General features: G+C 45.1%; 1 pseudogene; it reads right to left on the reverse strand.

Moving 5' to 3' along the window:
* Window positions 1-221: 221 nt before the first annotated feature.
* LOC144577935 (small ribosomal subunit protein uS5 pseudogene) lies at window positions 222-900 on the reverse strand (annotated as a pseudogene).
* Window positions 901-18,501: the final 17,601 nt, after the last annotated feature.

Raw genomic sequence — 18,501 nt, forward strand, 5'->3', positions numbered from 1 at the left:
ATTTTTTAGTAGAGACAGGGTTTCACCATGTTGGCCAGGCTGGCCTCGAACTGCTGACCTCAGATGATCTGCCCGCCTCTGCTTCCCAAAGTGCTGGGATCACAAGCATGAGCCACCACGCCCCGCCTGACATTTCTTAATCATAGCCATTTTTGATTTGTCATTTGTGTGTTTGGGTTTTTTCTTTTTCAGGGCTAATTCACTTTATTTCCCTTGTATAAAAACCCTATGTTGTAGCCACAGCTGGAGCCTGGGTCCTCTGCACGGAGACTCTGGTGTGGGTCTTGAGGAGGTGGTCACTGAATTCCTGACAGGGAGACTTAGTGAATACAGTCTACTTCCAGAGGTCAGAGTCAGATAGCTATAGGTCTTAGAGATGGCATCAAAGGTGGCCTTGGGGAAGTTACCCAGGGTGGCGGTACAGCCCCTGGCTAAGGTGTAGCAGTCATCAATATCAGCCATCATGAGCAGCTTCTTCAGCACAGGCGCCAAGACAATGCCAGTGCCCCTGGGCACGAAGATGAGGCACACCAGCACAGAGCCGAAGCGGCTTGTCACCTTGCAAGGGAAGGCGTGGGGGTTGCTGATCTTGTTCCCCCAGTAGCCTCTGCGCATGGGGACAATGGAGAGCTTGGCCAGGATGATGGTCCTGTGGATGGCAGTGGCCACCTCCTTGGAGCACTTAATACCCAGACCAAGATGGCCATTGTAGTTCCTGGTGCGCTGGCCGGTACGGGTCTGCTTCTGCACTGGCATAATCTTCAAAACCTTGTCCTTGAGAGAGGCCCCCAGGAAAAAGTCAATGGTCTCAGATTCCTTGACGGGCAGGGAGAAGAGATAGATATCCAGGGACTTGATCTTCATGTCCCTGACCAGCTGGCCCAGCTTGATGATGGGCATTCCACTTCTTATCCTCAGCCTTGCCTCCACAAGCTCCCGGCCTCTGCCCTGGCCTTGGCCCTGTTCACTTGAACCCAGAAGGCGGAGGTTGCAGTGAGCAGAGATCATGCCATTGCACTCCAGCCTGGGCAAAAAGAATGAAACTCCATCTCAAAAACTGCCAGGTGCAGTGGCTCATGCCTGTATTCCCAGCACTTTGGGAGGCCAGGAGTTTAAGATGAGCTTCGGCAATATAATGAGACCTCATCTCTTAAGAGAAATAAATAATATCTAGTTTACAAAGCATACCAGAAGATGCAAAACTGACTTCCAGAATTAAGTTGGATTATGCATGTAAGGTTATCTCCCGAATTTCAGCTTTCTAGCCTTTTAGGAATCCTGTTGCGGATTCCTATTATCTGCAATTCTAGTGTCTGCTCCCCTCATCTTCTCTAATCTTCTTCTTGACACCTACGCATTTTAAATTTTTTAGAGATGGGGTCTCTCTTGGTTGTCTGGGCTGGGCTCAAGCAATCCTCCTGCCTCAGCCTCCCACGTAGGCTATGGACACGTGTCACCATGCCTAGGTTGACACCTAAAAATTAACCTTGACTTTACTCACCCATTGAACATTAACCAAGAGATATTTGTTGTGCCGGGCATTCCCTGGCACTGAGTCTATAAGGAGAAATAAGACAAGGCACTTGCCACAGAGTAATTCATATTTAGTCAGGGAGACTGGTAATTAATTCAAAGAGAGAGGTGTACATTACAATAGAAACACCAGTGGACTCCTGGAATTCAGAATTCAGGATTTTATCTCGAGAAAGACCTGAAAAGCTATAATATATGGATTTGTATGTTTAATGAGGTGAAAATTTGAATGAAACTATCTTCAAGGTTGTTGTACAATGAAAGCAAAGCACTTCAGTAAGAAAGACCCAGATACCTACACAGGCTGTATATTTTGTTTTTATTTTGATACAGAGACTTGCTCTGTCACCCAGGCTGGAGTGCAATGGTGTGATCTCGGCTCATGGCAACCTCCACCTCCCGGTTTCAAGAGATTCTCCTGCCTCAGCCTCCCAGGTAGCTGGAATTACAGGTGCATGCCACCACACCCAGCTAATTTTTTTTGTATTTTTAGTAAAGACGGGGTTTCACCAAGTTGGCCAGGCTGGTCTAAAACTCCTGACCTCAAGTGATCCACCTGCCTTGGCCTCCCAAATGGCTGGGATTACAGGCATGAGCCACCACGCCCAGCCACGGAGTGAATATTTTGGCCAAGCACAGAATTCTTTACTCTTCCTTAAGCACACTTTTGCACTCAGTATAGATCTGAAGTGATGACTTAAAATACTTAGGTACATTTCATTGGAAAATTACATGGTATAGTAGCGTTCTCAAAAATAAGGAGTTCTCAAAGAACTCAAGAAAATTTTCCTGGCTGAACAAGGTGGCTCATGCCTGTAATCCCAGCACTTTGGGAGGCCAAGGCAGGTGGATCATCTGAGGTCAGGAGTTAGAGGCCAGCCTGGCTAACATGGAGAAACTCTGTCTCTTCTAAAAATACAAAAATCAGTCAGCTGCAGTGGCAGGGCCTGTAATCCCAGCTACTCAGGAAGCTGATGCAAGAGAATCACTGGAACCTGAAAGGCAAAAGTTGCAATGAGCCAAGATGGTGCCATTGCACTCCAGCCTGGGCCATAGAGCAAGACTCCATTTCAAAAAAAAGAAAAAAGAAAAGAAAGAAAATGTTCCTGTGAATGTGAGGGATATATTACACAGGTGCTTATCAAATACATAGACCTGTAAGCTATGGAATATTGCTGATTGTGTAAAAGCACATCAATTAAAAAAATAAATATTGCTGAAATAAATTAAAGATATAAAATAACACAATAAACAATATTCATGAATTGGAAGACTCAGTGTTGTTAAGCTGCCAGTTCTCCCTCAACTGATTTATAGATTCAATACAATCCCAATCAAAATTTCGAAAGGCCTTTTTGTAGAAATTGACAAGTTCGTTCGGTGTGTGGAAATGCAAAGGACCTAGAATAGTCAAAACAATTTTGGTAAAGAAGATAGCTGGAGGACTTGGACAACCTGATTTTAAGACTTTATATATAGTTGCAGTAATAAAGACAGTCTGGTATGAATGTAAAGATAGAGATCAACCCCGCAGAATACAGGGTTCAAAACAAATCAACAAATATATGGTCAACTGTGTTTCAACAAAGGGGACAAAAGAATTCACTGGAGAAGAGAGAAGTCTATTCAACAAAAGTGCTGGAACAATTAGTCATCCATATGCTAACAAGTTAACTTTGTCTTTTACTTTATACCATACACAAAAGTTAGCTTTAAATGGATTATGAACTGAAATGTAAACACTAAAGTTATGAAACTTCTAGAACAAAACATAGGAGAAATTCTTTGTAACAAATAGTAGGCAAAGATTTCTTACTATACAGAAAGCAAAAGCATAAATTTTAAAAACGATAAATTGTATTTTATCAAAATTAAAAACTGGTCTTCAAAAGATACTGTTAAGAAAATTAAAAACTCAAGCCACTGATTGTGAGAAAAGTGTTTGAAATATATATTTGACAAGGAATTCTTTTTTTTTTTTTTGAGTCAGAGTTTCACTCTTGTTGCCCAGGCTGGAGTGCAATGGCACGATCTTGGCTCACTGCAACCTCCACCTCTCAGGTTCAAGCAATTCTCCTGCTTCAGCCTCCTGAGTAGCTGGAATTACAGGCATGCACCACCATGCCGGGCTAATTTTGTATTTTTAGTAGAGGCGGGGTTTCTCCAAAGTGGTCAGGGTGGTCTCGAACTCCAGACCTCAGGTGATGCACCTGCCTCAGCCTCCCAAAGTGCTAAGATTACAGGCATGAGCCACCGAGCCCATTCTTACTAGAATATAAAAACCATGCTCGCTTCGGCAGCACGTATACTAAAATTAGAATATAAAAACTTTTGTAACTTAGTAATAAGAAGACAAACAACAATTTTTTTTAAACGGGCAACAAAATTGAACAGGCACTTCACAATAAAAGATATACAGGTCGGGGCCGGGCGTGGTGGCTCAAGCCTGTAATTCCAGCACTTTGGGAGGCTGAGGCGGGTGGATCATGAGGTCAAGAGATCAAGACCATCCTGGTCAACATGGTGAAACCCCGTCTCTACTAAAAATACAAAAAATTAGCTGGGCATGGTGGCACGTGCCTGTAATCCCAGCTACTCAGGAGGCTGAGGCAGGAGAATTGACTGAACCCAGGAGGCGGAGGTTGCGGTGAGCCGAGATCGCGCCATTGCGCTCCAGCCTGGGTAACAAGAGCGAAACTCAGTCTCAAAAAAAAAAAAAAAAAAAAGATATGCAGGTCGATCCTTCCAGTAAGAGACAGCTTATGATGAAAAAAAAAATTTTTTTTAAGATATACAGGCTGGAAGTTGTGGCTCAAGCCTGTAATTTCAACATAGTGGGTGGCAACATAGTAAAACCTTCTCTCTACAAAAAACTTCTGTGGTTTTTTTTTTTTTTAAAAAAAGCATAGTGGCCAGGCACAGTGGCTCATGTCTGTAATCCCAGCATTTTGGGAGACTGAGGCAGGTGGATCACGAGGTCAGGAGTTCAAGACCAGCCTGATCAACATAGTGAAACCCCATCTCTACAAAAAATACAAAAATTAACTGGGCATGGTGGCACACACTTGTAATCCCAGCTACTCAGGAGGCTGAGGCAGGAGAATTGCTTGAACCTGGGAGGCGGAGGTTGCTGTGAGCTAAGATCATACCATTGCACTCCAGCCTTGTTGACAGAGCAGGACTCTGTCTCAAAAAATAAAATAAAATATCACAGTGATGCTTGCATGTAGTCCCAGCCCAGCTACTCAGAAGACTGAGGTGGGAGGACTGCTTGAGCCTGAGGGTCGAGGTTACAGTGAGCCAAGATAGTGCCACTGCACTCCATCCTTGGTAAGAGGGCAAAATCCTGTCTTAAAAAAAAAGAGATATACAAATGGCCAAAAAACCAGGCATGGTGGTGGGCACCTGTAATCCCAGCTACTCGGGAGGCTAAGGCAGAACTGCTTGAACCTGGGAGACTGAGGTTGCACTGAGCCAATATAGTGCCACTGCCCTCCAACCTGAGCAACAGATCAAAACTCCATTGCAAAAAAAAAAGTAAAAAACAAAAAATCCTGCTGAGCAAAAGAAGCCAGAAACAAAAGAGTATCTACTAAATTATTCCATTTATATGAATTGTGCAAAAGGCAAAAACTCAAATTGCAGAAAGCAGATCAATATTTTGTCACATCAAATGGTTCAGGAGCCAACTTGAATAAGGTTCCACTAACCAAAGATGGCTCAGTCTGGCTATCAATAAATTATTAATTGTAATGGATTAAAACACACTTAAGGCCAGGCAAGGTAGCTCATGCCTATAATCCTAGCATTTTGGGAGGCCAAGACTGGCAGATCACCTGAGGTCAGGAGTTCAAGATCAGCTTGACTAACATGGAGAAACCCCATCTCTACTAAAAACACAAAATGAACCAGGTGTGATTGTGCATGCCTGTAATCCCAGCTATTCAGGAGGCTGAGGCAGGAGAAGCGATTGAACTTGGGAGGCAGAGGTTGCAGTGAGCAGAGATTGTGACATTGCACTCCAGCCTGGGCAACAAGAGCAAAACTCTGTCTCAAAAACAAAAAACACATTTGATATGTCTCAATCCATGAATTCATAATGAAAACAAACATATACCCACATATACATTGTTTAATAATAAGAATATGACAAATTAACAATTGTTAGTTGTGAAAACGAGTTATTGTAACATGGTTTTTTTTTACGTATTTCTAGCAATGTGTCGGCCTGACCCCAAAGTTCTCTAAATTGAAAAACAAAATATTGAATACATGAATAAATGGTTATTGAGTGAAAGGAATTGAGGCAAATGAAAATTTACAAAGGCTGATTTGTAAGGAAGGATATGAGTGATATTGTTTCTGTTGAAAAAAAATTTTTAGCGGTGGGGTCTCACTGCATTGCCCAGGCTGGAGTGCAATGGCAAGTGCCTATTCACAGGTTCCACCATGGTACATTACAGCCTCAAACTCCTGGGTTCAAGCCATCCTCCTGCATTAGCCTCCTGAACAACTAGGACTAACTTACAGACATGCACCACCCTGCCCAGGGAAACTTTTTTTTTTTTTTGAGACAGAGTCTTGCTCTGTAGTCCAGGCTGGAGTGCAGTGGTGCGATCTTGGCTCACCACGACCTCCACCTCCCGAGTTCAAAAAATTTTCCCACCTCAGCCTCCCAAGAAGCTGGGATTATAAGAGCCTGCCACAGCGCCCAGCTAATTTTTGTATTTTTAGTAGAGACAGGGTTTCACCAGGTTGGCCAGACTGGTCTAGAACACCTGACCTTAGGTGATCCGCCTCCCAAAGTGCTAAGATTACAGGCATGAGCCACCGCGCCCAGCCAAGGAAACATTTCTTAATGTTGTTTTAACAATAAGTAAAACTTCGAAATTATTTTTCTGGAAACCACCTGACTTTATGTTCTACCCACAGAAATTATCTGAATTTACACTGTGTCCATTCTTGGCTTACATCGGTTTTCTTTTCTTTCTTTCTTTTTTTCATATCTGACATGCCAGGTCCCCTGAAATCTTCCAGTTTAATTACAGTGTCAAGTAGTCTAATTTCCAGGCCACATGGTTGCTATTTCAACACTTCTCATTCTCAAAGTCCCAAGTTGACATTTGGTCATGTTTGCTCTAGCCCATTTGAGCACTCCAATCAGTCCACAGACATTTTGTCAGGGCTTTTATATTTTCTTCCTTTAAGTTGGTGCTATGGGTTGAATATTTGTGCCCTCCAAAATCTCATGTTAAAACTTAATCCTGGGGCCAGGCACAGTGTCTCTCGCCTGTAATTCCAGCACTTTGGAAGGCTGAGGTGGGAGTTTCGCTTGAGCACAGGAGCTCAGAGTTATGGCTCATTCAGTTTTTCATATTTTGGCAAAATCTCAGCCTGTGCAATATAGTGAGTTCTCATATCTCTCTTTCTCCTCTTTTTTTTTATATGGAGTCTCACTGTGTCACCCAGGCTGGTATGCAGTGGCATGATTTCAGCTCACTGCAATCTCCGCCTCTGGGTTCAAGCAATTCTCCTGCCTCAGCCTTCTGCTCAGCTGGGACTACAGGGGCACCCCACCACACCTGGCTAATTTTTTATATTTTTAGTAGAGGCGGGGTTTCACCATATTGGCCAGGCATGTCTTGAACTCCTGACCTTATGATCCACCTGCCTCAGCCTCCCAAAGTGCTGGGATTACAGGCATAAGCCACTGTGCCCGGCCCTTGTCTCTTTTTTTTAAATTAAAAAGAGAAAAAAAGAAGCATGAGAAACTTAATCCTCGGTCAGGCGTGGTAGCTTACACCTGTAATCCTAGCACTTTGGGAGACCAAGGTGGGCAGATCACCTGAGGTCGGGAGTTCAAGACCAGCCTGACCAACATGGAGAAACCCCATCTCTACTAAAAATACAAAAAAATAATTAGTCAAGTGTGGTGACACATGCCTGCAATCCCAGCTACTTGGGAGGCTGAGGCAGTAGAATCGCTTGAACCCAGGAGGTAGAGGTTGCAGTGAGCCGAGATTGTGCCATTGCACTCCAGCCTGGGCAACAAGAGTGAAACTCTGTCTCAAAAAAAAAAAAAAAGAAAGAAAGAAAGAAAAGAAACTTAATCCTTCAATGTGTCAGTATTGAGAAGTGGGGTCTTTTAAGAGGTGGTTGGATCATTAAGGATCTGCCCTCAAGGACTGATTAATTCAAGTATGAATTAGTGGGTTAATGGATTCATGGGTTTTCAAGATGGTGGAATTGGTGGCTTTATAAGAAATGAAACAGCACATTAGCACACTCAGCCCCGTGCCATATCCTTCACTGCCTGGGGATGCTGAAGCATCTCCACCAGCAAGAAGGCCCTCACCAGATATGTCTTCTTGTCAACCTTGAACTTCTCAGCCTCCATAACTCTGAGAAAAAATTTTTTTTTCTTTATAAATTATCCAGTTTCAACACAAGAACAGAAAAATCAAACACCACATGTTCTCACTCATAGGCGGGTGTTGAACAATGAGAACCCATGGACACAGGGAGGGGAGCATCACACACTGGGGTCTGTTGGGGGGTCTAGGGGAGGGACAGCAAGGGATAGAGAGTTGGGGAGTGATAACATGGGGAGAAATGCCAGATATAGGTGACAGGAACGGAGGCAGCAAACCTCATTGCCATGTATGTAGCTATGCAACAATCCTGCCTGTCTGCACGCTTACCCCAGAACCTAAAGTACAATAAAATATATAAAAATAAATACATAAGTAAAATAAATTATCCAGTTTCAGGCTGGCACGGTGGCTTATGCCTATAATCCCAGCACTTTGGGAGGCCAAGGTGGGTGGATCACTTGAGGTCAGGAGTTCAAGACTAACCTGGCCAACGTGGCGAAACTCCATCTCTACTAAAAGTTAGCTGGACGTGATGGTGTGCTTATGTAATCCCAACCACTTGGGAGGCTGAGGCAGGAGAATCACTTGAACCCAGTAGGCAGAGGTTGCAGTGAGCCGAGATCATGTCACTGTACTCCAGCCTGGGCAACAAGAGTGAAACTTCATCTCAAAAACAAAATAATAGGCCGGGTGCAGTGACTCACGCCTGTAATCCCAGCACTTTGGGAGGTCAAGGCGGGTGGTTCATGAGGTCAAGAGATCGAGACCATCCTGGTCAACATCGTGAAACCCCGTCTCTACTAAAAATACAAAAAATTAGCTGGGCATGGTGGCATGTGCCTGTAATCCCAGCTACTCAGGAAGCTGAGGCAGGAGAATTGCCTGAACCTAGGAGGTTGCGGTGAGCCGAGATCGCGCCATTGCACTCCAGCCAGGGTAACAAGAGCGAAACTCCATCTCAAAAAAAACATAATAATAATAATAAAATCATAAATTATCCAGTTTTATGTATTCTGTTATAAGCAACAAAAAACTGACTAGGACACTGGCATTACTATAGTTTGGATATTTGTCCCCTCCAAATCTCATGTTGAAATTTGATCCTCAATGTTGGAGGTAGAATCTGGTAGGAGGTGCTTGGGTGGTGGCGGCTAGGGGCCAGGTCTCTACTGAATGGCTCAGTGTCCTCTCCATGGTAATGAGTGAGTTCTCGAGGAGATTTGGTTGTTTAAAAGAGGCTGGCACATCCTCCTCTCTCTCTTGCCATGTGACACGCCTGTTCTCCCTTCGCCTTCTGCCATGAATGGAAGCTCCCTAAAACCCTCTCTATCGGCTGGGCATATCGGCTCATGCCTGTAATCCCAGCACTTTGGGAGGCCGAGGTGGGCAGATCACCTCAGGTCAGCAATTCGAGACCAGTCTGGCCAACATGTGGAAAACTTGTCTCTACTAAAAATACAAAAAAATTAGCTGGGCATTGTGGGGTGTGCCTATAATCCCAGCTACTAGAGAGGCTGAGGCAGGAGAATCGCTTGAACCCAAAAGGTGGAGGTTGCAGTGAGCCAAGATGGCATCACTGCACTTCAGCTCTGTCTCAAAATATATATACTGCACTCCGGCCTGGGAGACAGAGCGAGACTGAGTCTCAGGAAAAAGAAAAACAAAAACAAAACCCTCTCCAGAAGCAGATACTGGCATCATGCTTTTTGTAAAGCCTGCCGAACTCAGAGCCAAATAAACCTTTTGTTTTGTTTTTGAGAGGGAGTCTTGCTCTATCACTGAGGCTGGAGTACAGTAGTGTGATCTCAGCTCACCGCAACCTCCCAGGTTTAAGCAATTCTCCACCTCAGCCTCCCGAGTAGCTGGGATTACAGGTGCATACCACCATGCCCAGCTAATTCTTTGTATTTTTAGTAGAGACAGGGTTTCATCATCTTAGCCAGGCTGGTCTTGAATTCCTGATCTTGTGATCCATCCACCTCGGCCTCCCAAACTGCTGGAATTACAGGTGTGAGCCACCGCGCCTGGCCCCCTTTCATTTTGTTTTTTTTTTTTTGTTTTTTTTTTGTTTTTGAGACGGAGTTTCACTCTTGTTACCCAGGCTGGAGTGCAATGGCGCGATCTCGGCTCACTGCAACCACCACCCACCAGGTTCAAGCGATTCTCCTGCCTCAGTCTTCCCAGTAGCTGGGAATACAGGTGTGCACCACCATGCCAGCTAATTTTTGTATTTTTGATAGAGATGAGTTTCACTGTGTTGGCCAATGGTCTTGAACTTCTGACCTCAAGTGATCCACACGCCTCGGTCTCTGAAAGTGCTGGGATTACCACTTGCATTTTTTTTTTTTTTAGATGTAGTCTAGCTCTGTCACCGAGGCTATAGTGCAATGGTGTGATCTCGGCTCACTGCAACCTCCACCTCCCGGGTTCAAGCAATTCTCCTGCCTTACTCTCCCTAGTAGCTGGGATTATAGGTGCCTGCCACCATGCCCAGGTAATTTTTGTATTTTTAATAGAGACTGGCTTTCACTGTGTTGGCCAGGCTGGTCTCAAACTCCTGACCTCGTGATCCACCAGCTTCAGCCTCCCAAAGTGCTGGGATTACAAACGTGAGCCATCGCACCCTGCCATTTTTTGACAGAGTGTCACTTTTGTAGCCCAGAATGGAGTGCAGTGGCACCATCTTGGCTCACTGCAAACTCTGTCTCCCAGGTTCAAGTGATTCTCTTGCCTCAGCCTCCCAAGTAGCTGGGATAACAGGCGCCTGCCACTATGCCCAGCTAATTTTTGTGTTTTTAGTAGAGACGGACTTTCACCATATTTGCCAGGCTGGTCTTGAACTTCTGACCTCAAGTGATCTGCCTGCCTCGGCCTCCCAGAGTGCTGCGATTATAGGAGTGAGCCACCGTGCCTGGCCTGCAATTTTTTTTTTTTTTTTTTTTTTTGATACAGGGTCTCGCTCTGTCATCAGGCTGGAGTGCAGTGGTACCATCTCAGCTCACTGCAACCTCCACCTCCCAGGGTCAAGTGATTCTTCTGCCTCAGCCTCCCGAGTAGTAGGGACTACAGGTGCACACCATCACGTACAGCTAATTTTTGTTATTTTTAGTTGAGACAGGGTTTCATCATGTTGGCCAGGATGGTCTTGATCTCTTCACCTCATGATTCACCCTCCTCGGCCTCCCCAAGTGCTGAGATTACAGGTGTGAGCCACTGCACCTGGCCAGCCTGCATATTTTTTAAATTAAATTATTTAGAAAGCTAAGAAAGACAAACTCAACAGACAAAAAAATTCAGTGGCATTGAGATTTTGCCAAAATATGAAAAACTACATAAGCCATAAAGATATTTAAATATTTGCAACGGCTAGCTTAGCTCTAGTATTTCCTAGAGTTACAGCTCAACTGATGCTTCTTGCCCACTGCCCAGAAAAGCCAATAGAGTAACAACAGCAGGAGTGTTGCAGCAGAGAAAGAGTTTAATTATTGCAAACAAGGCAGCTGAGCTAGAGGATGAGGGATAATTCTCAGATCTACCTCCCTGAGAATTCAAAGCCTAGAGATTTTCAAAGATAGTTTGATGAGTAGGGGCTTGGGAATGGAGAATGTTGACTGGTTGGTTAGGGGATGAAATCATAGGGTGTCAAAACTGTTTTCTATCACTGAGCCAGTTCCTGGGTGGGGGTCACAGGAGCTGTTGACTCTGTTTTTTGGTATGGTTTAGGGTGACATCAGCTGATCCATCAGAATGTAAGATCTGAAAGATACCTCAAACATCAGTCTTAGGTTTTACAATAATGATGTTACCTATAGGAGAAACTGAGAGGTTACTAATTTTGTGACCTTCAGCTACATGACTCCTGGACAATAATTCTAACCTTGAGGTCAATTTGTTAGTTTTACAAAGGCAGTCTCGATCCCTGTACAAAGAGGGGATTAGTTTAGGGAATAAATTATCATCTTTGTTTTATTTATTTATTTATTTATTTATTTTTGAGACAGAGTCCCACTCTGTTGCCCAGGCTGGAGGGCAGTGGTACAATCTTGGCTCACTGCAACCTCTACCTCCTGGGTTCAAGAGATTCTCCTGCCTCAGCCTCCTGAGTAGCTGGGATTACAGGCGTGCACCACCAGAAATGGCTAAGCTTTTTGTTTGTTTGTTTTTGAGACGGAGTCCCACTCTGTCGCCCAGGCTGGAGTGCAGTGGTGTAATTTCGGCTCACTGCAACCTCCACCTCCCGGGTTCAAGCCATTCTCCTGACTCAGCCCCCAAGTAGCTGGGATGACAAGTGTGCACCACTACAAACAGCTAATTTTTGTATTTTTAGTAGAGATGGGGTTTCACCATGTTGGCCAATCTGGTTTGGAACTCCTGACCTCAGCTGATCCGCCTGCCTCGGTCTCCCAAACTGCTGGGATTACAGGCGTGAGCCACCGTGCCTGGTCTCATCTTTGTTTTAAAGTTAAACTATAAACTAAATTCCTCCCACAGTTAGCTTGCCCTATGCCCAGGAATGAGCAAAGACAGCTTATGAAGTTAGAAGAAAGAAGGAGTGTTATGTCAGATTTCTCTCGATGTCATAACTGCCTTTTTTGCAAAGGCAGCTCCACTAGAGGCATGGCTCCCTTGTTTATGTATCTTAATTTAGAAGTTTCAAACAAGAAAGTATAAAGTTAGGCCACGGGTTCCACACAGGTACAAATTCAAACCTTGTTCATTCATCCTTCATTCAGCAGTATTTAATGAGTATTGACTATGGATCAGGAACCATAGCAAAGACTGAGAATAACAAGGTCCCTGCTCCCTCAGAGCTTATAGTACAGTGTAGGGGCCAAAAGAAAAATTTCTCCTTTGCCCTCTGAAACTTCCCTGAAAAATCAACTCACAAAAGGCAGATTAACTGGTGAAAAAAATTTATTAATGTGTACATGGAAAGAAGCACAGAGTGATTACCCATCCCCTAAGAGGGTTCAGAAGCCATTTTTTTTTTCTTTTTAAAAAAATTTTTTTAGAAGTGTATATACTCTCTTGAGGTTACGGTAAGAATTGGGGCTCGGAGCATGGCCAAAAACAGTTTGTAGTAGTAAATCAGGTTATGGAGGCAAGACAGGTCATGCAAGGGACAGAACACTTCTGGCTAGCAGAGGTGGTCTTGCATGTAGATGAACCTTACAGGTACCATCCGTCAGAAAGACTAGATGGTAAATGTTTATTTCAGACCTTTAAAGATGCCAGATTCTCCATTAATGTTTCCTAGATCTGGGCAAGAGAAGGCCTGGCTGCATCAATGCAGATTCTCTACAGATGCAAATTTCCCCACAAAAGACAGCTTTGCAGGGCTACATCTATTTGCTGGCTCTCTGACAGTCAACTTGAAATATATCAAATAAATATATTTTGGGGTAAAACATTTTCATTTCTTTCAATAGGAGGAAGAAAGTGTTTAAAGTAGTTGTCAGGTCTCCATGTGCAAGCCTGGAGCCTGAAACTCTGAAGTCCTGCTTGCCTCAGCAACACCCCCGACCCCCTAAAAAACTACCCAAACCTATAAAATCAACTCCTATCCCACTGCCCTTTGCTAATGCCCTTTTCGGCCTTAATCCGCCTGCACCCAGGTGAATAAACAGCCATGTTGCTCACGCAAAGCCCATTTGGAAGGTCTCTTCATTCAAAGCACGCAGTTTTCAACATTTGGTGCCGGAACCCCAGGACAGGGGAACTCCTACAGGAGACCAAACCCCATCCCTGTTGTTGTGCTCCCTCCATGAAGAGATCTACCTACCGACCTGGGGTCATCAGACCGGCCCACAAACACACACCACCCACTATTTTGGTAATCAGTTTCTCTTTTTTGCTTTCCCATCCTTTTGCCTTTTCCTTTCCACTTCCTCCCCCTTTCGGATTTCCTCCTTTTTTCCACCACGAAGACAAGGAAAATCAGGTAGACTAAGTTCTTCTGTGAGGTTCATGTCCAGAAAATCCTACGTGGGTCATGGATCCAGGGACCCAGTTTCCCCAGAGGTTTGACTATTGTGGAGACGTTCACCCTAGTCACTCTCCCACCAGGCTCATGGCTGATATAGGTGGCGGGTCAACACAGAGGACGCTCTCTGACTGCTCACAAATGTCGAGGTTCAACCCAGGCTCAACTAAGGATGCCTTTTGAGCGGCTGGGTTGTATGCCTATCCTTGTCTCTGCTGACTTTCCAGAACCATGGGCAATCGTCCGTCCCTCCCTCCCTCCTCTCTGCTGGCCCGTGTTCTGAAGAACCTCAAGCCTCCTCAACTGTCTCCTGACCTAAAACCCAAAAGTCTCATCTTCTGTAACACTGAATGGACACAATACAAGTTAAACAACGGCTCCAACTGTCCAAAAAATGGCACTTTCAACCTCTCTATTTTACAAAATTTAGACAATTTTTGTTGCAACACAGGCAAATGATCTGAAATTCCCTATGTCCAGGCATTTTTTTACACACCAATCCCTCCGTCATCTCTACTCCTTCTCTTCCCTTCTGTCTGCCCCTCCTTCCTCTGTGGGTAAGACAGAATCTTCCTTGTCCATCAGCCCTTCTGACCTTCTCCTCCCTGCCTGTCTGAACCAGACCCTGGTCTAGAACCTAACCCCACCCCCTAGAGCCTTCCTCCTCTTCCTCTGCCCACAATCCACCTCCTTATACCCCTCCTGTCACCTCCCCACCTCATACTTGGCCCAGCTTACAGTTTAGTTCCGCAGCTACCTCCTCTGCCCCTCCCCAACAATTCCGCCTTAACGAGGTGGCTGGAGCCAAAGGCATAGTTAGGGTGCACATTCCTTTCCGTTATCCAACCTTTCCAAATTGGCTGCGAGTAAGGCTCCTTTTCATCACATCCTCCAATACTTAACCCAGTCCTATAATTTCACCTGGAGTAACTTAAATATCATCCTTATTTCTATTCTCACCCCTAAAAAACGCTTAATATGCATTTTATCACCCAGTCAACCTCAACAATACAAAAAGGTACAAAAATTACAATCTGGCCCTCAAACCGCACAACAGGAATTAAGCAGCCTCACCTTGAAGGTGTTCAGTAACAGGGAGAAATCTGCCCTGCTGCAGCGCATCTCAGAACTCCAGATGCTTGCCTCTTCCTTAAGACAAACCCCAGCCACACCATCGGCTCACAGACACTTTGGAGCGCCCAGACTGTAGCTCGTCCAGCTGCCCCTCCTGGACCTTGCTTCAAGTGTCAGAAGCCTGGCCACTGGGTCAAGAAATGCCCGCAGCCCGGGATTTCTCCTAAGCCCTGCCCCGGCTGTGTGGAGGGCCCACAGAAAGTTGACTGTCCGACTCATGTTGCTGCTCCCAGAGCTCCTGAAGCTCCAATCTTCGGCTTGGCAGCTAAAGACTAATGCTGCTCTAACATCTCAGAAGCTCCCTGGACCAACACAGACACCAAACTTCGGGTAACTCTTATGGTGAAGGGTAGGTCCATCCCCTTCTTAATCAACACGGAGGCCACCCACTCCACGCTGCCTTCTTTTCAAGGACCTGTCTCCTTGGCCTCCATAACTGTTGTGGGAATTGACAGCAAGGCCTCCAGGCCTCTCACAACTCCCCAAGTCTGGTGTCAATTAGGCCAGCCCTCCTTTCCACATTCTTTCCTAATCGTCTCCACTTGTCCAGTTCCCGTTAGGCTGAAATATTCTAGCAAAATTGTCTGCCTCCTTAACTATTCCTGGGCTACAGCCACACCTCATTGCAGCCCTCCTCCCCAAACCCGTACCTCCCTCAGTAACTCCCCTTATGTTCCCCAACTTTAACCCTAGGGTGTGGAACACCGCCTTCCCATCTGTTGCTGCAAGTCACTCATCCTTCATCATCCCCTTAAAACCTAACCATCCTTACCCTGCCCAGCCTCAGTACCCCATCCCACCACGGGCTTTAAAAGTAAAGCCTGTTATCACCTGTCTATTGCAACATGGCCTTTTAATTCACCCTCCTGCTTCTTCAGCATCTATACCCAAAGGGATATCATGTATCCCCTTCCAAAGCCCAAATTTCTTCCCCATCTGTTATGCTCTTTTGCCAGTATACGCGCGCTCTCCCTGCCAGCCACATCCAGTTAATTTCCCAACCCCCAACCCCATCTACCAACCAACAGCTTGTCTCCTTCCAGGGTGTGGTTGCTACTTTCACCTCTACCAGGTTTTGCTATTCTAACTAAACCATTGTCCAAACTCACTAAAGAAAACGTATCCAACCCTATTAATCCTAAATCCTTTCCTCACTCCTCCTTTCACTCCTTAAAAAACAGCTCTAAAAACTGCTACCTCCCTAGCTCACCCCAGCCTGTCTCAACACTTTTTCATTATATACAGCTAAAATCCAGATCTGTCCACAGGAGTCAGGCCTATGGCCTGTAGCCTTTTTATCCAAACAACTTATCAGTCCTGGGCTGGCCCTCATGACAACGTGCAGCAGCAGCTGCTGTCCTAATACTCCTAAAATCCTTCAAAATCACAGGCTAGGCCCCATTTACCTTCTAGCTCTCACCACCCCCAAAGTTTTCTCTTTACACCTCACACACTTTAAATCCCTCGACTTCTCCACTTTATGCAGTTGCAACTACTGCTTAAACCACACCTCAAAAAGTCTGTTTGTTAGTTTCTGTCTAATTGTGCTCAAATTCACTGTACTCATTGACTTTCACATGCCCTGCTTTTGTTTAAGTTTCGGGTTTACACGTTTCCTCCAGGCAATTACAGCTAATATTTCACTCTTAATCTGGCTCCCGTTCTCTGCTCAAACCCAATCTTGTTAATAAAAGTGGTTGCTTATATATACGAAACATTTCCTCATACACCATGACAACAAAAGCTCTCCCTCCACACAGTTAACCTTCTCTTATACTATCTTTCTCCTTCTCTTATTTAAACCCTGTTGTTTTTTCCAGTTAATCTCTCAATTCCCACAAAATCATATATAAGCAATAACCAATCAGTCAGTATGACAAATGCTCCTTCTAACAACCCCCCAGTATTACCCCTTTACTCAAAATCTCCCAGCGGTCTAACTTGTATCCCATTTTTAGGTTTCCACCCCAGCCCCAATCCCACTCGAAGAAGCCTTGAGAAACTTTACCCCTACCCCCAAAACCTATTATCACCCCATCTTCTCTAATTCTTTCTCTCTGTATATAAAAAGACACGTATGTCAGGTCTCCATATGCAAGCTTGGAGCCCAAAAGTCTGAAGTCCTGCCTGCCTCGGCTGATGTCTCCCACCCGCTGCCTGCATTCACCCTTGTCCCTGATCGCCCAGTGGAGCTTCCCCCGACAAGCCCCTCACCCGACCCTGCAATCTTAACTGTTCTTATGGTAATGTAAATACCTCTCAGCTAACACCGCCATGGTAACTGAACTTGTGGTCATGTATACCCCTTGCCTCTACCCCCCACCACTGTAATTGAACTTACTCTGCAACATCCCCACCCCCCAAAAAACTACCCAGACATATAAAACCAACTCCTATCCCACTGCCCTTTGCTAATGCCCTTTTCGGCCTTAGCCCACCTGCACCCAGGTGAATAAACAGCCATGTTGCTCACACAAAGCCTGTTTGGAAGGTCTCTTCATTCAAAGTGCGTATTTTTCAACAGTAGTAATTTTATAGGAGTGAATTGGATGTTAAAATTGCTGAATTGCAGGATTCTGTGGATTTATCCATGGAGAATAATAATTCAAGCCTATTTTCTTCTGTTATCAATATATTTCCGGGCTGCCTCTCTCTTTTATTTATTTATTTTTTTTTCCTTACACTATCCACCTGGAGACGGGCTGCCTTTTTTTTTTTTTTTTTTTGAGAGGGAGTTTCGCTCTTGCTGCCCAGGCTGGAGTGCAATGGCGCAATCTCGGCTCACCACAACCTCCGCCTCCTGGGTTCAGGCAGTTCTCCTGCCTCAGCCTCCTGAGTAGCTGGGATTATAGGCGTGTGCCACTATGCCCAGCTAATTTTGTATTTTTAGTAGAGACGGGGTTTCACTATGCTGACCGGGATGGTCTCGATCTCTTGACCTCATGATCCACCCGCCTCAGCCTCTCAAAGTGCTGGGATTACAGGCATGAGCCACTATACCCTGCCAATCTTGGATTATGTATGTGTAAAGTAATACACACTTAGTACCACTTGACAGCACAGGTTAGTTGATAAATTATTTGACCTCTCTTGACATTTTAGGGTCCCAGGATTTCACGTTTTTTTTGTTTGTTTGTTTGTATGTTTTTTGAGACAGAGTCTTGTGGCGCCAGGCGCCAGGCTGGAGTGCAATGGTGCGATCTCGCTCACTGCAACCTCTGCCTCCCGGTTTCAAGCAGTTCTCCTGCCTCAACCTCCCTAGTAGCTGGGACTACAGGCGCGCACCACCACGCCCAGCTAATTTTTGTATTTTTTTTTTTGAGACCGAGTCTCTCTCTTGTCACCAGGCTGGAGCACAGTGGCGCAATCTCGGCTCACCGCAACCTCCGCCTCTTGGGTTCAAGTGATTCTTCTGCCTCAGCCTCCCAAGTAGCTTGGGACTACAGGCGCGTGCCAAACGCCCGGCTAATTTTTGTA

The sequence above is a fragment of the Callithrix jacchus genome, chromosome 10 (assembly GCF_049354715.1).
Source record: "Callithrix jacchus isolate 240 chromosome 10, calJac240_pri, whole genome shotgun sequence".
NCBI classification, from domain to species: Eukaryota; Metazoa; Chordata; class Mammalia; order Primates; family Cebidae; genus Callithrix; species Callithrix jacchus.